The following is a 24,755-nucleotide window of genomic DNA, read 5'->3' as shown; positions in this document are numbered from 1 at the left end:
GCCAGTCTTAAGGCCTCCCTTTGGGCTGATGATAATCTTGAAATCACCCTTCGGTAGATATGGCATGCGTCTGGCCTTGATTAAGTGCTGTTTCAGTTTCTGCTCGCGCTTCTTCCTTTCGCTGGTGCCGAGGTGGGCGCCGAAACTGCTCGTATTGGTTCTCTCAACGGCTTGCTTTTTCGAGCCGACGGTACTCCAGCCCCTGTCGGCCTCAAATTTTTCTTGGGAAATGTTCTCCCCTTGCACGAGAACCTCCACTTCTTCGTTCTGCAAGCGAGCGTGGGTGCGCGCCACGTGTACTTTTTTTGCGGGGGCGCCTATAGGCCTAGGCTGCGGGTGTGGCACAGACGAAAATTTGGCGTAGAAGTTCGAAAAATTGGATTCCCACCTTGAAGTTGGTATCGGCAGAATCTTGGTAACGTGCTGCGTGAGATGGTAGCAACACTTCGGTCATTTTCGGTGAATTCCCTGCGAAGTCATTGAACGAAGACGGAGCCGACGTGAAGTGCATCTGCCTGCAATACAATATCTGACGACATACAATAACAAATTATGGAAAGATGGGCTATATACAGAAGAATGTAGGACGGCCAGTAGTACTATCTTAATAGCAAAGCCAGCAAACAAATCAACTTCGACAACCTCAGGGTAATTTCGTTAACCTCATGTCGAGGGAAGACAATGGAGCATGTCATATTGAACAGGTTAACGAAATATGTGAAGGGCAATGACATCCTACCGCATGATCTGATTGGTTTCAGACCAGGCCTGTTCACACAAGATGCCATGTTGTTGAACAAACTTAGCTAACCCAAAATTAGCCAACCCAAAGAACACTCGAGCTCTCTTGTGGTTGGATGTCGAAAAAGCTTTTGACTGAATTAAACATAGAGCAATATTTGAAGTCATTTCCGAACTGGGATTGGGCAGAAAACTCTATGAAGCGGTCAACGCCTATCTTGGCAATCGTTCAGCTCACCTTTGATTAGGCGATATAAATCATGAAGACGAATCTCGGTGAATGAGGGACCCCACAAGGGTTGGTCCTGTCACCTATGGTTTTGAACTTGGCCATGTGAAGTGTCAAAGGGATTAAAATGGATAGAGAGCATTCACTTTACCATTTATGCAGACGATGTGACCACTCAAGAAAGTATGGGACAGACGGAAAGCAGACTTCAGAAGAGCATGTATGAGGTAAAGTTCATTTTAGAAGACATGGGACTCAAATCCTCTGCTGATAAGGCTGAACTCCTTGTACTCAATAACAGAAGAAGGGGTGGGTAGAAACCGAGAGGATATGTTCCTGATGGAGAACCCAGGTTAGTACTAACCCCGATGTCAGGCGAATCTATTACCAAGTAGAATCCATTAGAGTCTTAGCGTTACTCCTGGAGGCCAACAGGGCAAACGGAAGAACAATGCAACACATCAAAAGCAAGACTGAGGAGGGAGCAAGGTTGCTAAGGATAATCACTACACACAGGTTTCGGAGAGGACAGCATGATGAGAATGGTTCACGCTTTCGCCTTGTGTCACTTCTCTTATGTAACTGGGATGCTCAGTTGGACACAGACAGAGCTAAACAAGCTGAACATATTAAGTAAAAGACATGCCAAAACAATTGTGGGGTTGCCCATTAACACGCCAGATTATAAATTAGTTGCACTGGGGCTACAAAATACAATAGCCGAGATGATTGAAGCTCAGCAAATTACCCGCAGAGAGGCTCTCTGGAACGAAGTCAGGTAGAGCAATATTCGAAGAGGTAAGGTAGTGCACAACCTAATCCAAAATTTCAGGTGAAGACACAGTAGAACTGAAAGATAGCATAAGAAATATAATCAATACTCCTTTCCCCAGAATTATGCACCCGGTGCAAAACCTGGAAAAACGAAAGGCAATCGGGCCAAGGCTCCCCTACAAGAGATAGAACACGACAGAGAAAATGCGGCTTTTGTAGATGCTGCATGGGTCAGAAAAAAAGCGTTTACGGCAGTAGTAGTATATGCAGATGGTCTCAATCAGGCTGGTATTACAATCATGACTGAAGACACGACAGTCGCGGACGAAGTAGCGATAGGATTGGCTTGAAGGAATAATAAGTGGACCCGATTTTACAGTGACTCTCAGATGGCTATTAGAGAGCTTGCCAAAGGCTTTGTAACCAAAAGGTCTGCCCCGCAGATCGGTGAGTTGGACAGCCAAGGGATCAAATTCCACTGGTTTCCTGCACACATGGGGTCTGTCGATCCTTCTCGGAAGAATTTAAACGAGATGACTAACGGAGCTGCACGAGGACTTACTTTACGTGCACTACGCGATAAGGGCCACAATGATATACAGAAGGAGAGCAGGGACAAATTACTAACATATAATGAAATGACGAAGCATTACTAGGTAACAGAAGGGAATTCCCAAGGCCGCAGGCTAAGCTCAATACAGCTCAAGTGGTGACTCTGAGATTGTTACAGACAAGAACTTATCCAAGTCCAAACTTTATTTACAAGCTATATTACAAACTTTATTTACAAGTTTTGAGAAGTGTAATGACATCATTACTCTGGATCATATGCTTAGGCAGTGTCCTGTGTCTTTCGCAGACAAGGACAAGGAATGAGACTGGTGGGTACGAGTCCTTCACAGTGCAGTTCTTGTAGATCAAGTAGAGGCCGTCCAGAATAACCACGATACGGCAGTAAGGTTAAACCTTACTGACCCGACACAACTTTCTTTTATATTTTTTAAGCTTCTAAAGAATATATGTCCCAAACATCGGAGCCGCCTGCGTCAACATAAGGGTTGGGCTTCAGGACGTGAATAAACTTCATCATACGGTACCATGCCATTCGCCGCCTTAACATCGAGCACACTAGACGTGGAACTAGACACAGCAAATACTTCTACAAATACCTAACATTATTTATTTATATATTTCATTATTGCTTGTAACGTCTGTGCTGGAAAAGCAGCATCGCGTGAAGTCGTCGCGCGAGAAAACAGAAGTTTAAAAAGAAAAGTTAAGTAGCTGCATCCTTTCAAATAGCGAAAAAAAGATTTCTTGCATTTGAATCCTACGTTTGAGCAGAATACAGCATGAGTAGCAAGATGAGGTGTCTCAGTGATAGAAACTGTGAGGTACCCCTCTAGTACTAAAAATTAGACATAATTTTAAAGAGAACACAATGTACAACGAGGCCAAGACTATACAGGAACTATAGAAGATGAAGAAAAGAGATACCATTTAAAAAGGGAGAAACGAATTCGACTAACAAAGATATGTAAAAGAACAATTCGATGCACATTACGAACGTAGCAGATAACTGTTCTAATAAGCATTTTTAGGTAACGAGATAAGGAATGGAAGATGGAATATGATTTATTTTCACGTGAGATACTATTCGAATTTGACATCGAGGGAAAGTGAGTGGTTAGTTACTGATAGTTCTGGCTTGTTTGAAAATTCTTGGTTGTGTGGGTCTGCAGATGCGGGATTGTTCGCATTCACCATGTTTCATTTTAGAAGGTTTAATAGAAACCGTCTTGTAGAGAAAACGACAAAAAATACTCAGAGCCCATAAAAGCAACTCATTAAGAAAGAACAGGTAAATAATATAAACATCATATAACATCATCAATCATATAAATCATAAACATAATGATAATGCATTAGGGAGTATCATATTTGTCGGTGAAATTTAATTCGTCAAGTCCATCTAATAAATCTGCTTGCCGTCCCGCAACCCGACACCGTACCACCAAAGCCAAACGCTACCTGACGTGTTGCTCACTACCCGAAAAAGTTCTTAGTTGATGTCAACGACTTTATGTTGTGCCCAAAGCTATGTGTTTACCACTAGCACTGCCCTTTCTATTTGAACCACTACATTTCAACGTCGGGCAACTGCAAAACGCGAGTATAACGTTCCCTGGAACTGCCCTCAATGTGCCGATAGATTTGGCAACTTTCTTCGCGATTCCTTATCCGCGTCCCTGCAGCATGTCAATTACTCTTCCATTAACATGAACCGGTTTTATATTTCCAATGTGGGCCGCATGTGTTCTTTGGGCTTCGCTCTCTGATCCCGGACTGCTTTTCCGGTAGGCGGGTAACCTGCACTCGCGCCTCTGCACCTAATGTCTCTCTTACTAGAGGTTATTTTACGTTCACATCCACATAGAAGATAACGCTGTTCCTCATAATCATGTTGGTAAGCTGCTTACGATATCGCGGTGTCCGCAACGACTATCCTAACGTAACCCTTCGCTGGTGGCTTAACGGCTTTCTCTGTGCCAAGTTCGCGGTATTTTCCGATGGTCATAATTGGCGTGATGGTCACTGCGTCGCCTTGCTTGTTCTCTGCAGATTTCCAGTTTTTTAATCAGGCCTGTTCGCGGCACTCTTGTCGAAGCATCGATACCAGTGCTTTGCAGAATCCCTAGTTTAGCTAGCATCTTCTCTACCGCCTTATTATCGTCAGTGCGCTTGCCTGCTTTCTAGACTGTGTCGATGCTGCCCTCTATCCTGCTCAAGGTAGTCTAATTGCAACCACAGGCCATAAATATTATAAATCTACCCATTTTTATGCAAGAACATTTTAAAGCTATTCGCCTCATGCACCCCAGATAGACGAAACCATAAAGGACACGTATATGGTAGCTCCGGGTACGATCGTCAAGCGAAAAAAAATTTTCTTGAATTGTGGCACTGGTTTCAAGCTTCTTCGCTTCAAAACTCTTTGTTTTAAATGCGTAAGCATTTCTATTGTTATGAAGAGCTCAAGCAAAGCTCCTCGTTCCTGCCGGTTGTCCACTGAATAGGACGAGGACGGACGCCTTGGCACAGCAGCTCGCGCTTGTCTTTAACTGGGTCTACTCGGCTGCTCTGCGCTCGACCCTAGGTGAATGTGTCTACGGCTTCTCGATAACAGCCAATAAAGCCAGTAGAAATTCGTGGGGGTGCTAATGTCCCTACTGCCTCGCCCTGGAACTCCGGAGCCACACTCATCTCGGCATTGGCTCCACCACTATGCCAGACAACGCCGGTGAGCGACCCACTTCGTCAACAGGTCCAGTAACCTGCGGTGCCGTTCGTGAACATGACCCAGCTGTGTTCAGTTACGCTGTCGACATTGACATTGACGACTGGCTTTCGTCGTATGAACGGATGAGCAACCATAAAAATGGGTCAAATGGGTCGTGCGACCTAGCTCACCCGCCTTAATTTTCATCTAGTGGACCTCGTCAACCCGTGGTTTCGCGACCGCGAGGCAACGTTTGCGATATACTCTGAGTTTAAGGCTGCCTTCGTGGATGTATTTGGTCCAGCTGCTGTGAGAAAGCTTCGAACCGAACAACGCCTCCGCTAACGCGCACAACAGCTAGGTGAGAATTTCCCAAGCTATATTGAGGATGTCGTCGTTATCTGCAACTTTGCAAGACGAACCATGACTGAGGAAAACGAGATAAAGCAGATGCTCAAGGGCACTGAAGATGATGATTTTCCGATGCTCCTGGCCAATATTCCTGCCACCGTTCTAGCTGTAGTCACCTACTTCCAAAGCTTTGACGAATTACGGAGACAACGAGCGTTCGCCTGCCATATTGTTCCTGAAGTGGCATCCCTTTCGAGCTTGGCATATGCTCCCGGACACACTCATGACGGCTCTCCGTTGACCAATATCAAAGGATTCATTCACGAAGAAGTCGCACGCCAGCTCTCCCTGGTTCCTCTCACCCAGAAGCCTAGTCAACCTTTGTCCTCGGCCCTGCAGCAGGCCATCAGCGAGCAGGTTGCACTGCTCCGTGCACGTGTTACCGCACTTCCGACGTGCGCAGAGGTCGCGTTGCGTCTTCGACTAACGATGGTCCCTTACGCGATCCCACAGCTGCCCTATTCGATGCCACCGCTGTTTGGCCCTACCATCTCCTCAGCAATGTATCCTCAGTATTTCCGGCCACAACATCGCTGGCGCACGCGGGACAACCGGCCGATATGCTTCGCCTGTGGCCTCGCGGGACATGTGGCATGGTTTCGTGGCCGCCGCTTGCCGCGTTCGGACGTTGTCACTGAAGCGCACCAGACTGCAGCCCACCGTGATCCGGATCCTAACTGGCCTCCGGACCTTTCGAACGCTCATCAAAATTTTAGCGCCCGTCGTTCTCCCTCACCGGGTCTCCACTTGATATCGGCGTTGCGCCGATGTCCTCCTTCAATCGAGGGAATCTAAGTACTGCAGCTCCGAAGGCAAGAGCTGCAACCTTGTCGCAATGTCGAAGGCTTCCGCTATCGCCGCAAAACATTACACAAGTAAATGTCAAATGAGTCGCTACATTGCTTAGTTGATACCGGTGTAGCAGCTTCATGATGTTGCCGCTCCACAAAACATTGCTGACGCTGCCGATACCGACACCCGTCCAGAGAGTGCGGTGCTCGTCGCTTTGTCGTGTTCATCTGTGCACCAATCTCCTATCCTGTACGCGCTGTCATCACAGTTTATCAGCGCACTCTTCCGTCGCTTCAATCTGCCGTTCTCGACGTAAACTCTGGTACCACAGCGATGATAGTCTGCAATCTACTTGTCTAACCACTCACTCTCCTTCGGCGTGAGACACTCCGTAGTGTCTATGCCATTGACCTTCTTTAGTCCCTGAAAGTTCCTGGCTCCTCTTCTGCCATCCCGCTCGCCGCCATTGCATGATCTTCCGACTGCTCACCAGTAACCGCCACAGAACTCCGCGAGCAGCTTCTGCCTCTACTTGCCAGTTTCGCCCTTCTTTCGTATGTACCACACATGTATTGGGCCATGCTGACACTGTCACACACAGTATCGATACTGGATCACAACCTCTGTTACGGCAACGCCCATATCGTGTCTCAGCAGCATAACGGTGGCCTATCAACCACCAGACGGATGACATGCTTGAACGTGGCTTCAGTGATCCGTGTCATTTCCGTGCTCATCAGTTGTTCTCGTGCCAAAGAAAGACGACTCTATTTGATTCTGCGTTCATTACCGTTGTCTCAACAAAATTAGCCGAAAGGACGTCTAACCCTTGCCATGTATTGACGACGCCCTTGATTGCTTGCGTGGTTCTGAATACTTATCGTAGTTAGACCTACGCTGTAGCTCTTGGCAGGTTCCTGTGGCCTCATGTGATCACCCTAAGACTGCATTCCTGGCACCTGACGCGTTATATAAATTTATTGTCATGCCTTTTAGTGTCTGTAATGCGCCTGTCACATTTGAGCGCATGATGGACAGTATCCGTCATGGCTTAAAGTGGAACGTCTTCTTACGCTAAATGGATGATATCGTCATATTTTCCCCGAATATTGTTTTACTCATCTCACCTGCCTCCACTAGGTTCTGACGTGCTCCAAGGCTGATGGCCTCCAGCTGAACATCAAGCAGTGTCGCTTTGCCGCCCGTAAACGTTCTATCTAAGCCACGTTCTAGCCAGAAACGGTGTCCTTCCCAACCCTACAAAACTCTGTGCTGTTACCGACTTCTCTAAAACAACGTCGCTGCATACCTTTCCAAGTTTTATCGGGCTCTGTGCCGTTTTGCGTCGCTTTGGGCGCAATTTCGCCACCATCATTATACCTTTGACGAACCTTGTAAGCGCTGACATCGACAAGTCCAGCCAGTTGGTCTCCTTACTGTGATGTCACCTTCCACGCTTTTCGCCACCTGTTAACATCTCCTCCGATACTCCAGGCACCAGCGGAAGTACACAAGATAGCTGTGGTGTCGTCCTCGGTGCGGTACTTGCGCCACTCAAACCTGAGTATGCAGAGTATGTTGTCACCTACGCGAGTTGCACACTCACAAAGACCGAGGCCACGTATTCTGTCACTAGAGAAGAGTGTCTGGCCATCATGTGGCCGCTCACGAACTTCCGATCCTACCTCTATGACCGTCCTTTTTACGTCATCAGGGGTCATCACGCTCACTGCTGGTTGTCGTCCCTAAATATCACTCCGGCCACCTTGGCAGCTGGGCACTTCGGCTGCAAGAGTACGACACACAATCTGGCCGCAAGTACACTTACACGGATGCACTTTCTCGGTATCCGCTAGCACTTGGTGCTCCCTCGGCTTCAGCGCTCGACTTCGATTCTATGGCGTCGTAGCAGCACAAAGATTCATGGATCGTTAGCACCTGTAACAGTATCACCGCCCCAATTGCCGCTTCGCGTTACCGAGGGCTACACCGTCAAGCCGCTCATAATGCTGTGCGCGAAAATCTGCTTTACCGCCCGAACTATATGCATGACGGTCGAAAGAGGCTTGTTGTTGCACCGCGTCACATGCGTTCCAACATCTGTACTGCTTTTCACGCCGACTCACAGAGTGCTCATGTCGGCGCGTTGAAGACATATACGAGGTTGCGGCAGAGCTTTTATTCGCGCCGAATGTAGACCTTTGTGCTTAAGTACATTCGTCATTGCATCGCTTGCTAGCAATGCAAGGCGCCTGCTCGGCGTTCAACCAGCTCACTCTAACCCCTACCTTGTCCGGGTCGTCTTTTGGACAGCGTCGGCATCGACCTTTAGGGCCCACTCCCGTTCTCCAGCTCTGGCAACAGATGGCTAATCGCTGTCGTCGACCACCTCCAACGCTATGCTGAGAAAGCAGCCCTCTCTGCCGCTACAGCACCTAAGGTAGCGTTCATCGTTAAACGCAATTCTCGCCCTCGTTACCAAGTGTCACGTAATTTACTGCATATCGAAGACATACCATCCACGAACTAACTGGTTAACTGAGCGCTTCAACCGCACTCTTGCGAAATGCTCACTACGTGCGGCATGCCTGACCATTCCAACTGGGACACAGTTCTTCTTTTCTAACATACGCTTTTAACACCGCAAGGCGAGCGACCACTGGCTTCTCTCCATTCTTTCTGTTGTATGAACGATTGCCATCGTGCACGTGGGACACTGTACTATGGTACCAACCCGACGCCTCGAAATGTCAGCCCATTTCCGAACTCGCCAAGTGCGCAGAAGACTGCAGGCAACTTGCTCGCATTTTGACAACGAAAAATTGAGCAGACTAACAGAATAGACACGACAATGACTTAACCAGTACAATATTGTGGATTCTATCTACAATATTCTATTGGATTCTATCTCACTTCCCGGGTCTTTCGTCCAAGCTTCTGGCTCAATACCATGGGCCCTACCTTATCGTCGGACGTACGTCGACAGTCAACTGCGGGATCGAGCCTCTCGAACGATCTTATGACATACGCAGTCGCGGTGTTGACACTGTACAAAAGAGCCGTCTCAAACCTTACTACGATCCCCTCACCGTACCTTCGCCATAATTCGCCAGGATGGCAACTTTCCTTTCCCAAGGTCATTGTAATGAAAAGCTCGAACATCACTCCTGCCATTCGTACACTGAAGAGGAAGAGGATGGACGCCTCGGCGCAACAGGTCATGCTTTTGCACAACGGGTCGCGCATGAATTTGGCTGGGTCTGCTTTGATGCTCTACATTCGACCGACATAAATGCAATGAAGCGTGTTCGTTTTAGAATCACCATTTTCCTATTTTTGTAATTTTATACGTGCTGCCTTTCCTGACGCAATAAGCTGTATCTTTAAGCATTTTTTGTCATGGTTCCTTGTAACTCATGTTTTTGTTATTTTGACTTGCAGTGCCGACTTTGTACTCACTCACTCCTGCCTGGAATGCCAATAGGCAGTTGGCAGCATCTAATAAATAAATAAATAAATAAATAAATAAATAAATAAATAAATAAATAAATAAATAAATAAATAAATAAATAAATAAATAAATTGTAATGGGTCCACTGGACAGTTCCGATGGTAACGTCTCTTCGTAACCGAGGAGGCAGGTGACGCAGAGCAGGAACAGCTGGTAGCTCGAACGGCTCACAATCGTGCCAAGGACTGGCGATCCGGCTGGCCCACTGGTTGCACAGCAGGCATGGAAGAGACGATCTGGCTGGCCTTGTTCCTGTGCTCTTCTTCTTCATTACAATTACCCCCGGTGCAAAAGCGGAGCCATGCTGGTGACTTACGACGTGGAGACGAGCGGGTCATAGAATTGTTTCAGGTGGCGCACGTGAACAACATCCCGTCCGCGGCGGCGCTTGTCGGATGTCGATGTAAGCGGCTCTATGACATAGTTGACGGGAGAGGTCCGTTCGACGATGCGGTATGGTCCATCATACTGCGAGAGAAGTTTTGTCGAAAGTCCAGGCTTGGTAGAAGGCACGGACAACAAGACAAGGGTGCCGGGAGCGAAGTTCGGATTCGTAGCGTCGCCATCACGATTGGCTTTTTGTCGTTGTTGGTCAGCGGAGGTGAACTTTCGGGCTAATTGACGGCATTCCTCGGCGTATCGGGCGACGGCTGAAACGGGAGCACATTCTGACGTGTCTGGTGTATAAGGCAAAACCGTATCGATGGTATGGGAAGGATCGCGACCGTAGAGAAGAAAGTATGGAGAAAATCCTGTGGTGCTTTGTGTAGCCGTATTATATGCGTACGTGACAAATGGGAGGATGATGTCCCAGTTTGTATGCTCCGATGACACGTACATGGCGAGCATATCACCAAGGGTGCGATTGAAACGCTCTGTAAGTCCGTTAGTTTGAGGATGGTACGCCGTGGTGGTCCGGTGAACTATGCGGCATTGAGCAAGCAGAGCTTCAACCAGCTGCGGCAGAAACACACGGCTTCTATCACTCAGCAGCTCCCGAGGTGGGCCATGACGAAGAATGAAACGATGGAGCAGAAAGGATGCAACGCATTGGCGGTCGCTGCAGGTAGAGCAGCGGTTTCGGCATAGCGTGTAAGGTGGTCAACTGCGACAATAATCCATCGTTTTCCAGCGGGTGTTAGTGGTAGCGGCCCGTACAGGTCAATTCCCACACGGTCGAAGGCACGAGCAGGGCACGGAAGCGGCTGCAATAATCCGTGGGCTGGATGAGGCGGAGATTTGCGGCGTTGGCATTGCGGGCACGAGCGGACAAACTTTTGGACAAAAATAAACATTCCGCGCCAGTAGTAACGTTGCCGCAGGCGCTCATACGTCTTCAAAACGCCTGCGTGTGCACATTGTCGGTCAGTATGGAAAGACGCGCACATGTCGGAACGCAAAGTCTTAGGGATAACCAGGAGCCACTGGCGACCATCGGGCTGGTAGTTGCGTCGATACAAGAGTTTATCCCGGACAGCTAAATGGACAGCCTGGCGAGGCAGGGAGCGGGAGATGGGAGATGCAGGCGAGCCAGAAAGGAGATCCAAAAGAGAGGCCACCCAAGGATCCTTGCGCTGTTCTGATGCGAACGTGTCGATGTCGACCGAGGATACCCCCTCAATGGTGGAGAGGGAGGCCGCGTCGGCAGGCAGCGGAGAGCGGGACAGAGCGTCAGCGTCAGTGTGCTTGCGACCTGAGCGGTATATGACGTGTATGTCGTATTCTTGAATGAGCAGAGCCCAGCGGGCAAGCGTCCAGACGGGTCTTTTAAAGAGGATAACCAACAAAGGGCGTGATGGTCAGTAACCACATTGAAAGGCCTGCCGTATACATAGGGGCGAAACTTCCCAAGTGCCCAAACGATGGCCAGGCATTCTTTTTTTGTGACGCTGTAATTGCGTTCCGCTTTGGTCAGCGCACGACTGGCGTAAGCAACGACGTACTCGGAGTAGCCAGACTTGCGCTGCGCAAGGACAGCGCCAAGGCCTATACCACTGGCATCGGTATGCACTTCAGTTGGGGCGGTGGGGTCGAAGTGTCGCAGTATAGGCGGAGACGTCAGGAGACGGCGTAAGGTCACGAACGTGGTGTCGCATGCAGGAGACCAGGAGGATAGATCGTTGGCGCCACTTAAGAGTTGTGTCAGAGGGGATATTATTGAGGCAAAATTGCGAACAAAGCGCCTGAAGTAAGAACAGAGGCCGATGAAGGCGCGGAGGTCTTTGAGTGTCTTTGGTTTCGGAAATTCTGCCACGGTGCGAAGTTTTGATGGGTCGGGGCAAATGCCGACTTGTGATGCGACGTGACCCAGAATCATGAGCTTGCGCGCGGCGAACTGGCACTTTTTCAGGTTCAGTCGCAGGCCTGCGTTGGTCAAGGACGTCAACAGTTGCCTAAGGCGAAGAAGATGCGTGCTGAAATCAGGGGCGAACACAAGGATGTCGTCGAGAAAGCACAAACACGTGCTCCATTTTAGGCCGCGCAAGATAGTGTCCACCATTCGTTCAAAGGTAGCAGGTGCATTGCATAGGCCAAATGGCATCACATTAAATTCGCATAAACCATCTGGCGTAATGAATGCAGTTTTAGGGCGATCAACTGCTGACATCGGGACCTGCCAGTAGCCCGAGCGTAAATCCAACGAAGAGAAGAATGTAGCGCCTTGCAAGCTGTCCAGAGCGTCGTCAATGCGTGGTAGAGGGTATACGTCTTTGCGCGTTATCTTATTGAGACGGCGATAATCGACGCAGAACCGAATGGAACCATCTTTTTTTGTGACAAGAACCACCGGTGATGCCCACGGGCTATGGGAAGGCCGAATGACGCCGCGCTGAAGCATGTCGTCCACGTGCTCACTGATCACCTGACGCTCCTTGGCGGATACGCGGTACGGGCGCTGCCGCAATGGCGCGTTGGAGCCAGTGTCGATGTGGTGGCTGACGGTTGACGTGCGACCCAAATAGGCTGAGCGACATCAAAAGAAGAACGGAACTGGGCAAGCAGGTGAAGAAGCTGCGAGCGCTGCTCGGAAGTAAGGTCATCGGCAATGAAAGGTGTGAATAAGTCACCTGATGGCGGAGCAGAAGTGGAAAGTGCACAGAAGTCAGTGAGCTCTGTATACGAAGCGTCCGGTACGTCGGTTATAAACATGTCATCAAGAGGCTGAACATGGCCAAGTGCTTCACCGCAAAGAGCCGTCAGGGCTGCAGGAAGCGGATTGCAGACAACGATGGCGCTGAGTCCGGCTGAAATGTCAAGCGTAGCGAAAGGCAGGAGAACATCTTTGCGGGTTATGAAGAGTTCCGAAGGAGTGAAGAGGACAGTGCCGCCAGAGACAGCGCCACAGAAGACGGGAACAACGGCAGACGAGTACGGTGGTATGGTGATGTCTTCCCGAAGGACTAGCTTAGCGGGAAGAGATGTGGCGCGGACGAGGGGTACGTCACACAGAGGCGATAATTCGACTTCAGCACGTGCACAATTGATGACGGCGTTATTTCACGAAAGAAAGTCCCACCCAAGTATCACGTCTTGAGAGCAGGACTGAAGAACCACAAACTCCACAATATAGAGAACGCCCTGAATAACAACTCTAGCTGTGCAAGCTGCTGAAGGCTGCACTGGCTGGGCGCTTGCTGTGCGAAGAGAAAACCCAGAAAGTGGCGTCGTAACTTTTCGTAAGGCGCGAGAGAGGCGTTCGTTTAGGACAGACACGGCTGCTCCAGTGTCAATTAGCGCAACGGTAGGGAGGCCGTCCACAGTTAGATCGACAACGTTCGAAGGCGACAATGGAGGACTTGTACAGATCGATGGCGACGCAGTTCTTGCCTCCTGAACTGCGGCGCTTAGTTTTCCTCTTGCGTGGGTGAAGGGCGCCGACGCAAGGGGGATAACGAGCGGCGACGCGGGGAAGGCGAACGACGTGGAAGGACCGGGCGCTCGGCTGGTGGCCTGTTCGACTGCCGACTAAGATAATTAAGTGTCTTGAAAAGGTTGCACGTTGGCGTGGGGAGGCGACTACACCAACCCATCAGAGTGCAGCATGCGGCGGCGGCAGAGTCGTGCAACATGGCCGGGAATACCGCAGGCATAACATATGGGCCTGTTGTCTTGTGTGCGCCAAGGATTAGCAAACGCAGGAGCAGGTCGATGAACGGGACGACGAACGGGTGGTAGCGGCCGTGGATGTAGCGCAACGAGTGGTTGACGAGGAGGCTGCGCGGCGACGGATGCGTAAGTAGGTGGCGCGGCGCCAGGGTACAGCTGATGCTGCATTGGTAGAGCCTCAGCAACTTCAGGCCGCGCGGCGACGGTTGCGTAGGTAAGTGGCGCGGCGGCAGGGTACTGCTGATGGTGCATAGGTAGGGCCTCAGCAACTTGCTCTTCAATAACCCGCCGGAGCGTAGGGGCGACCTGTGTAGGAGGCTGTGAAGGCAGCGGCCGCTGTTGGGGTAGCTCAGCAAAGGGCATTAGAGAGAGCTGACGTGCAATTTCCTCCCGCACGAAAGCTTGGATTTGTGTGAGCAGGGGGGAGCGATCAGGGAGGACGGTCATGGAAGAGAGGGCATCGTCAGCCACTGAGGGGCGCCTGGTCAAATCGCGTTGCCTTCGCAACTCGTCGTAGCTTTGGCACAAGTTCATGAGTTCTGCTACGGTGCGCGTACTCTTGGCGATCAACATTTGCAAAATGTCATCGGCGATGCCCTTCAAAATGTGCTTTAATTTCTCATTTTCGGGCATAGAAGCATCCACACGTTTGCACAGGTCGAGAACCTCTTCGATGTAACAGGTGAATGTTTCACCGGGTTGTTGCGCTCGCTCTCGTAACCGCTGCTCGGCGCGCAACTTGTGGACGGCAGGTCGACCGAAAACTGCAGCGAAACTGGTCTTGAACGTGGACCAGGACTGAAAGTCGGCTTCGTGATTCCTAAACCACAGGTGAGCCACTCCCGCTAGGTAGAATATGACGGCATTTAACTTGGCGGTATCATCCCATCGATTGCGCAAGCTCACCCGTTCGTACGTAGCCAACCAGTCATTGACGTCCTGTTCGTCCGTACGGTTGAAAACCGCTGGATGGCGTTGCGGGACAGCGCCAGAGCAGGCAACGGGGGGTGGCGGCGGCGTCGCCTGGCGAGAGTCAGGCATGACGGGAGGCAGAGTCCGAGACCGGAATTCCAGGGTGTAGATGTTCTTGAGTACCCCGCACCTCCACCAATTGTAATGGGTGCATTGAACAGTTCCGATGGTAACGTCTCTTCGTAACCGAGGAGGCAGGTGACGCAGAGCAGGAACAGCTGGTAGCTCGAACGGCTCACACTCGTGCCAAGCACTGGTGATCCGGCTGGCCCACTGGTTGCACAGCAGGCATGGAAGAGACGACCTGGCTGGCCTTGTTCCTGTGCTCTTCTTCTTCATTACAAAATAAATAAACAAACAAATAAATCAATAAATAACCACAACCGTGCCTACAGCTGACTGATAACGGTCAATAAAAAACAGCCCGTAGCACTATGCCTACTCAACGAGATTGATTGATTGAGTGAAAGCTTTATTACTGCACCGAGCTAAGGTGCCCACCTCTTAGCCTACATGCAGGCAGGGGGGGGGGGGTTGAGGGCGACGTAGGACGAAGCAGTCCCTGTGCGTTGAGGGTGGTGAGTCTTCACGGCTTCAACGGCTAAGCGGATTGCTCGACGCTGGTCATCTTCAGCCTCGCTCTGGAGCAAGGCCTCCCAGTGAAACTCTACTGCCTCTACTCCCAGTCTACTCCCAGTCTCTACTGTCACTCTTTTCCTTGGCCCCTGGGGAGCCAGAACACTCCCATATTTCATGGTCTAGCGTACCTTTCTCTTTACAAATTTTGCAGAGAGCGTCGTTACAGTCCCTCGTCTGAATTAAGTAGATCCAATATGGTGATGTATAATTGTTTCTCTGGCGGCACCGCCAAATGCGAGCGTCCTCTAACGAGACCGATGCGGAGGTGGAAAGATTCTTCTTTCGGTTTTGTAATGATCTACGATTTCCTTGTACGTGATGATATTATCTTTGATCCCTGCAACTGGCTAGTCTAGGGTTGCCCGGTGGTAGAGTGCTCGGGAGAGCTCATGAGTGGCTTCGTTACCTGGGAGTTAACTTATAAAAGTTATGTCCCTGCTAGGAGGGTTTTTAAGTAGAATTCGGGGGACCTCTTTCGAGATTCTCCCTTTGCTTAAATTTCGGACCGCTAATTTGCTATCGCATAATATGACTCCCGCTTTTGTCCCGGACAAGCGAGCACTACTGCAACCTCCTCAGCTGTACAGGCGGCCCTCGTGCCCGTGGAGCACGCAGTCTGAACGCACCCGTCACCATCAACCACCGTCGATACCGCAGCCCCGTCTCTGCCGCAAGCGGCGTCAACGTACGATACTTTGTGCCTCGGTGTGTTTTTGAGTTTATTTACTAGAGCCGTAGCCCTGGAGCTCTCCTCTCTTTGTTGTAGATAGGATGCATATTTTTAGGTTGGGGGGCAATTTGAAAGCCTTGACGCACGTACAATGGTAGGCCCTTCTTGCCAGTCGGGGCACCCATGTTGCATTAGATGCCTCCTTTTCATGATTTTTCTGCCTGTTTTGGAGTGGCCTAATCTTTGTAAATGAGACAATCGTACTGCCTCAGTGAGCTAAATTAGCGTGTTGCGAACACCCATTTTGAGAAAGAGGTCTGTCGAGGTCGAGTCTGGGAGCCATAGGCCTCTCTTAATGCTCTTCCTAATGATCGCATCTATTTTATCCTTTTCTTCTTGTTTAAACACAAGATACGATGGGGCATGCGCTGTTCGGCAGGTAATAAACGCTTGCATGAGTCTGAGAAGGCTGTTTTTTTAGGCCCCTGCCTTTTAGTGATATTCTCCGAAAGATTCCCGTGACCTGTGCCGCGTATCCTGCAAACTTCTTGACTGTTGTGAGATTGTATCCATTTCTCTGGATATTCAGGCCCAGAATTCTGATTTCCTCCACCTTGGGAACCTCAGTTCCATTTACGAAGACACTAATGGGTCTGCTGCTCCCAGTGTTTCCCCTTTGATATTTTGGCTCAACGATTAATAGCACTGATTTTTGTGGCGAGCATGTCAAGCCTCTGCTGGCCGCATAGTCCTCCACCATATTCGCCGCTATCTGTGGTTTAAGTTCGATGGCTGCGTCACTGCCACTGTTAACGCTGATGTTGATATCATCCGTGTACATGCTAAAGTCTATCTATTTAATCTTATTGGGTTCCACCGAGAGACACCCCATCGCTATGTTGAGTAGAAAGGGTGATAGCGCCGACCCTTGCGGAGTCCCCTTGCTCGCAAATGTGATGGGAGGGGACATTATACCCAGAAATGTTATATTCGCCTCCCTCTGTGACAGAAAGTCTTTGATGTATGCACATGCCCTAGGTCCCACACCTACCTCTTCAACGCCTGCCAAGATACCCTAGTGGCTAACTTTGTCAAATGCCTTGAAGAGGTCGAGACCTAGGATCGCCCTGGTGTCATTGAGTCGTATCGGTTTAGGATGTCATGCTTAAGTCTGAGCGTCACATCTTGTGTACTGAGCCCTGGCCTTAATTCTACCATTTCGTGCAGCCATTGATTGTTCTCCTCCATGTACCGGGTCAGTCTCGTTTGAACAACATGGTCCATAAATTGCCCTACAAACGAGGTGAGAGAGATTGGTCGCATGTTGTTCAAGCCGGGTACTTTGCCTGGCTTTGGAATAACGACTACGTCCGCCTGCTTCTACATCTTCCGGAGTTTTCCTTTCTCTCACACTTGGTTCACGTATTTGGTTAGGGCGATGATGGACTAATCATCTAGATTCCTGAGAGCTGCGTTCGTTGTACCGTCAGGATCGGCGCTGATCTCTTTCTGAGGTTATTAAGCTCTGCTCTAACCTATGTCATCGTGATGGCGGCATCATGATCTGGGTTGGGAGGTCCCTCGTAGTCCTTAAACACCTGGCTCTTTGCTTTTCCAAGCTATGTCTCTTGGAGCTCGATAATGAGCTCGTCATCTGTGCCTGCGAAGCCATACCTCGCTCTCACCTGGTTTACACTAGCTTGCATTTTTTACTTGCGACGGTCGATGAAATGTCTCAGAAGGCTCCGGGTTTTGGAGAAACTCATGTTGGCTTCCATCTCATCGCACTTGCTGTACCAGTTCTGCTCGTTGACCTTAATCGCATATGTTCCGATTTCTTTGTTGAGTCTGACTAGTTCGCGCCTGATATTCCTGTTCCGTCTTTGTGCCTGGAGTATTTTCTCCAAGTCACTCTTTCTGCTCCACATGTTCAGCAGTTTGCTCTCTAAAGCTGAGTGTGCGTTCTCCTCCTCTACGGGTGTAGTCGCTTACCCTATATGTGTTTTAAGGAGATTTGTCCACTCGTCGATATTGTAGATATCACCCGGCAGTGAGGCCTCCTTTCTTATCGCTCTGAATTTATCCCACTCCGTTAATATCGGCTGTTTGATGAGGCGAGTCTTCACGCCTTTTCCTAGCTTGAGCGAAATAACAAACTGCCAGCTGCATAGGTTTTGTCCTGTGCTTCTCTACGTTACTGTTCCAACCATTTGGTTATCGTGAGGTCGGGTGCAGTATCCCTCGTTATACATGTTGCCTGTGCGCGCAGGGACACATATGGGTCGGTATGTAGAGTAAGCCCTAGCATTAGTATATCCTCCCAAATGCGTCTACATTTGGGGTCCCTCTATGTATATCCCCATTCCTCCTGAACCAAGTTGAAGCCTCCCATAATGATGAGAGGCCTCCCATCTGCGGCTTTCAATGCTTTGAGGAATAAAGCAATGAATTTCATTTCCTTCGTCCTGGGTGTGCTGTACACACTCAGCAGGAATATGCTATCTCTGGTTTTCTTTCCTGTGATAATCTCGGCGAGAACAGCCTCTGCCTCGCTCAGGCAGATATCATGGACTATGGTTGCAAAGCTTCGTTTTGCTAAAGTGGCGATTCGGAATTTATCCCCTTTGCCGCTGTCAAAGCTTTTGTAACCCGATAATCTAACAGAGGCCTCACCCGTTTCCTGCGTGTCTATGGCTACGGGTGCTTCCTGTTGTAGCTCGAGGTATTGTTGCAGCAACGCTCTTTTCCTCTGGTATCCCCTACGATTTCACTGCCAGAATGTCGAGGCATTTTTTTACCCGAATGTTTATCCATTTATACTAGGAATCACTTCTATTGCCCCGATTTTCTCGCAAAGCCTAGCTATTGTCCTGCCTAAGCTATCTATCGACGTGCTTAGGGCGTCGATTGTGCACGACTGTTGTTGCACTTGTGTCTGTAGTAGCGCGATTGCTACTCGATTCTGCAGCTGTCCTGCCTCTATGGTTTCGTTCTCCTTGTCGATTTTCGTCAGCCACGTTTCAATTTTCTTTTGCCAGTCACCAGCGGGTCGGTTTCCCAGCCTTGCGTTTGGAAGGGAGTTGTCTCGTTAAATCAACATTAATCCTCCTCCTGTCCAGATGTAGCTGGCACATGAGCAGGAGGAGTGAATTGACTTGCATTTTTGGGAGCCTCTGCGGGGCCCTTCTCTGTTTTTAGCGCGATCAGCTGATTTGGGGTTTCCCTCTGCAATTGTTCTAACCTCATGTTTGCTGTGTTCTGCTCCTCTATTTCTTTCCCTACGTAAGCTAATCTCATCTTTCTCAGCCTGGGAGCCCTTGCTACCAAAGCTTACCAACTGGGTCTTTTCTTCTTTCTCTCCCCCCCCCCCCCCCCGGGTACTTGGGGCCCCTGGACGGTAAGATGGTTCCCCGGCCCGGGTTAGCGGGACCACGGCCCTAGTCAGCAGGCCCCTTGGCTGGAGTCTGCTGGCGGCCCCCTCCGGACTACAAGGTGGACCTTTTGCCGGGTATTCAACTGGATCTCGCTCTCGACTGCTGCCCCGCCTGGTCTCTGGTAGCATCGCTTGCTCTGCCTCGGTCCTCATCTCTAGGTGCCGAGGTGGTGGCCTGGGGCTCACCTTGAGTCGGCGTTTGCGCCTCGAACTTCTCTTGTTCCATCTTCTCCCATAATTTTTCCTTGATGATGTACGGGAGATGTCGGTGGAGTGGAGCCGCGAACCCGGAACCAATATCAGAGCTGCGAGCCTCGATGCTTGCTATGCAATAAAGCCCACCTCCTAGGCGACAATAAAACAAATGCCGGGAGATATATCGCATGCTGTACATCATAATGAAAAAACTACCCACCCAGAATCTTGTGCGTACATAGCGTAAGACGAATGCAATAGCTCATACCCTCCTAAACAATGGCTCATACCCGCGTAAGCACAGGCTCATACTCACGTAACGCAAAGGCTACAAGCGCCGAGTGAAGCTAACAGTGTACGCATTCCTTAAAATCCCCCATACAAGACACAGAACAGCATACTTTACAATAAATAAGCTCAAAATGAGCATCCGAGCCATCAGTAAATGACTGTATACCCCCCTCAGCAAATGTAGTGGTGGTTTTGCAACAGCTTCACTGGACATCCAGGTTGACAAGGAAAGAGTTGACAATGATCGGAAAATGTTCGATAAGGTTGATAACGACCGATGATGATTTTAGGAGGGTTTACATTGGTCGGATCAGATTTCGTAACATTTATAATGACACCTGGCTTCGTGGTATAATGGCCAAGTAGCACAATACTTACACATACTTAGACAACTCCCAGATGATTTTCTGCGTCATTTTTTTATCGTAGCTTCGGGCCAACGTTACTAGACTAGCTTCAGTTTTAAAACTCGGCGCCGTTGCGCGGAACCGCCACCCGCCCGCGCCTTCGTGGCGCTGCAGTCGCGCCCGGCTTCACTTCCTCACTAGCCGGCTACGCGGGCGGGGCGGACTAAGCACGCGGTGCAGCGTTGGTGTATTCTGTGGTCCGTTGTTGACAGCGAATTTCAGCAAGCATGTCATCCGTGGAACTGTAGCCTTCGCCGAGTTTCTTAAGACTATCAGCAGACGATGCCGACGTGCTGCGTACCTGGCTGCATAGGCCGCTATCGGAACGATGTCAGCAGTTCGGCGCACCACTTTTTCTGTGCTTCCAGCAATGCGACGCTTTGCTCGGCGTGAAACAGTGCGATTCCTCGTGCCGACCGGGAGCTCTCTGCGAAATCAACGGCACGCGCTCGTGCCACTGCTCCCGCGTTCGTCGTCGCCTTCCACAGCTTGCTGTGTGGCCGTTCATCTTTCCAGCGTAGAATTTCACTTCACTTCTGTCGTAATGGGGAGGCCGCGTTTACGGGGGTATGAGCCATCGCTTAAGGGAGTATGAGCCACTCACGGTCTTGCGTAACGGAAAGATTTAATTTTGAAGAAATTTAATTTCGAAGAATCACAAGCGGCAAATTGCAGGCGAAGGCTGCTAACCACGCCGCCGAGCAAACTCGAGACATCGAACGCAAGCGAAAACTGCGGACTGTGGGCATACCCGTCAGTGACGTCGTTCTCTCTCACAGCCGATTGTGTGTGTAACCTCATAACTGAGAAATACTTTAATGAACCCTCGGGAATAGCCCAGTGATAAACACAGGGGCCGCACGTTTCAGCTTCGCTGATTAAGCATCTTCACGGAATGAAAAATCCGACTTCTTTTTTTTTTTGGCTTGTGTGTACAAAGACGGACCTCATCTTTCTTTTTGTAGCGCTTCTTTGGCGTGGTGAGAAGTTTCGGTGGGGACGAAGATCATCCTACAATCACGCACTTTGGCCAGATATTCAGGCTCGTGAGCCTAAACTGCGCGAAACATTAAGACGACAGGAAGAAACACACGGCCTTTAGCCTTTTTAAATTTTGCTTTTTCATAGGCTCTAAATCCTTGACTGAGGCATGCGAGTATAAGTATTAGAAACGCAGCTTTAGCGCTTCGCTGTATGCGTTTCTTCCTTTTGTGCAGTTTACCCTTCTTTCAGTATTAACGAACTGGCGCGATAAATCTTATTGCTGTAGGTGGATACCGCTTTGTCGTGGTATCACTAATTCGGACCAGGGAGAACGCCAGCGAGCGTGAAACGCGCGCCAACTGCCCGTCCGCACGAGCTCGAGGCTGTGACGAGGCGTCTGCAGTGGAGCCGGATGGAACAGCGTTGCCCTCTTGCGGCTGTCACAGAAGTGGCGACAGCGGCTGTAAGCGCGCGGGCGGGGAGTTTTACAACTGAAGCTAGTCTAGTAACGTTGCTTCGGGCTAACTTTCAGGCCTGTAATATAGCATCGTTTCAGCTTTTACATATAGCACTAGCATGTGTACAATATATTCTGCACGGTATATTGCCTGAGCCTTATAAGCTTCCAACGCAAATGTTCATAGTAGCCTTGTGTACAATGCAAGTTTTCTTGCTACCAGTCTAGAAGTGTTACAATAAACGTGATGCGTTCTGTCCGAAGAATATCAACTGTATTCTACCAGCCACTAGGATAAGCCTTTAGCATTTTCGGCTTTGCATCATTAAATACTGAGTACTAATTAAATAGCAGTTATAATGAATACCTTAGGTAATGCCAATAGGCAATTTGCTAGTAGCATAATCAGCTATGTCTCTTGAGAGGGCTTCGAAAAATACGCGGACACCTAAGCACTTCTTACAAGTTGTGAATTTGAAAGCATTACTGTGCAATTGAACGCCGTTGAGCGGTCGTTCGAGTTTTGCGCTGGGAGTAACCTTTTCGAGTTTTGCTGCCTAATTGGTTTGGGTTATTTCTTTAATTTTTAATCTTTCTACGTACGCACCGCACTGCGTGGTCGAGTACATTAAGCAGATTGAATTCTAACGCGGAGCAGTGCGCATGCACACGTTCTGCTGTGGCTGAATGCGGTGCCTGATGAAGAACTCAGCCCACACGTGTAATCCGACATCTAAGCCGGCGAAGCAGAACCCGTGCTGCTGCCATAGCGCGCCAATTGTTGCATGAGGCGAGAGGGCATCGCGACTTGCCTCTGCCTCTTCGCTCGCTTTGCCGCGTTATTGCGCTCCCTTACCTCGTCTGCTGTGTGCTGGCGTGGACGGCCACGTTTCGCTGCCGCCGAGGTTGCGGCCGCCTACAGTGTACACGTAGATGCTTCAGACTGCATAGCGATAATTTCTGCCTGAGTCAGCAAGCGGCAGCAGCATGCGGTGCCAACGCCGCATGCCACCGACGTCCTGCGCTACGAGAGAACGAGGAGAGACCACCAAGTCGCCAGGTGCGTACAAGAACTAAGCCCAGTGGGGTTGAGAGAGAGGAACGGAACACGCGCAGTGCCTTCTAGACAGCAGGCCTGTGCACTCTGCTTTGTCACATCATGCTATTTGTACCGAAATTTTCATTGCCAAGCACGGCATGACAACATAGGTGAAGTCAAAATTTGGGTCCAAGTAGCACGATGTCACAAAGCAGAGGGCACAGTCCTCCTATCAAGGAGTAGCTAGTTTAGTCCGTGGTAGTTATCGGGAATATAATACGTGCTTGCGTAGCTTACTTACATAGCAGCCAAAACAGTCATAACCGCATCTTCAAGCACAAGCTTGAAGACGCGGTTATGACAAGAGAAGCGCAAGAGAAAAAGAGAAAGCACAAGAGAAATACTTCCTAGTACAATTATTTTAAAAGATGGTTTTGTAAAACGGAGGCAAAAGGATACGCTGCATCAACAATATATACCAGTAGCGTGTGGAAGTCTCTTTGAACACAAATGTCTTTCAGTTGTGAAATAATCTGAATGAAATATGACTGCGAAGATACAATTAGTTCTGTATTCCGATCTAACATGCAAGTTTTCCGTGAACTACATGGCACCATAAGTGACAGCATGTAAAAAAGGCACATCTTCACATTTAGGTGGCATAAGATATCGTATCCTGTGAGGGTTTACACCAAGATCTTTTTTTAATGTTCTTTGGGGAACTCCCCAAAACAAGATGGCGTCTTTGCAGCCAATAAAGCAGTGTTGTATAGTTTCTGGTACATTAAAAAGGCGACAGTTAGTCGAAGATACAAAAATGACTGTCCTACTTATGCTGGCTTTCACAAGTAGCATTTAACTGTGCACTTCGTGGAAGAATGTTTTGGAGTGTGGAGAAACAGTCATTTTACATACTCGTGCTAGCACGTCAGTTCCAGGTAAGCCGATGTACAGCGATCGGTATAACGGAGGTTTAAAGAGCATATAAATTATATCTCCGCAATAAATACCATGAAAGAAACAAGAAGAGCTGGTTTAGCCCAGTTGGTAAGACACTCGGCATCTGAGCTTTGCGTCCTAGGTTCGAAACTCGCTCCTACCAGCATTTTTCCTTTCAAATTGATTCTATATTGATGCAATAATTTCCTTTTTAGCGATTACCGAGGCGAAGTTAGAATAGAAGCCAGAGCTGACAAGGAACGCGCAGGTAACACAGGCTTCCGAAAGCGACTGTGACGCGCTGTATCGGCGATGCCCTCTCGCCTCACGCAACACCTGGTGCACCAGCGCGGTAGCAAGTCTTCATAGCAAGTCTACCCTCGAGGCGCTCACGTGACGTGACATCGCAGCCAATGGGAACTTAGGTGCCGTTTCGCTGGTACAGACGGAAGTTTTGTTCACTCAATGAGTAATTTGATACTTTCGCACAAATAAAGAAAAGTCACTCACTTTTGATGCATTGTGTTATTTATTGACTTGCGCAAATATTTTTGACAATTGCCTTATGGATAACGTTATTATAATTTCCAGCTCATCAATACCACATCGACCATGTATGTGTACGCAAGCACTTATGCGACATATATGTACGACAACCCTGTGACGTGTATGTTTTACAGGAAGAAAGATCTCAGTGATACGGACTTCGAATTTCGGCTTCGTTACAAAGCTGGCTGGCGAAGGTGAGTGAAATAAGGTTGCTTTTGTGTTCTTCCATAGTCACAGAATACTATACTTGAGTACTTTGTTCTTTTGTTTGTAGCGAGTGTTCGCATACCTAAAAGAAATCGGGTGCCTTTTGGCAGATGTTTTGCCATACCTTG

The 24,755-nt window shown here is 49.3% G+C and overlaps 1 protein-coding gene across 2 annotated transcripts in view; it reads left to right on the top strand.

Annotated features, from left to right (window-relative positions):
• LOC135899174 (uncharacterized) overlaps positions 1-24,755 on the top strand; it is a 58,336-nt gene that overhangs the window by 9,006 nt on the left and 24,575 nt on the right. The window contains exon 2 of one of the 2 annotated variants that reach the window (XR_011514806.1): positions 24,552-24,614. The gene's annotated coding sequence lies outside the window, so the exon portion shown is untranslated. Of the gene's footprint in view, positions 1-24,462; positions 24,615-24,755 lie in introns of both variants that reach the window. The other variant, XR_010563550.1, reaches the window with a different exon arrangement.

The sequence above is a fragment of the Dermacentor albipictus genome, chromosome 5 (assembly GCF_038994185.2).
Source record: "Dermacentor albipictus isolate Rhodes 1998 colony chromosome 5, USDA_Dalb.pri_finalv2, whole genome shotgun sequence".
NCBI lineage: Eukaryota > Metazoa > Arthropoda > Arachnida > Ixodida > Ixodidae > Dermacentor > Dermacentor albipictus.
Note: the sequence above shows the minus strand (reverse complement) of the source record. Positions and strands in the feature narration are given on the sequence as shown.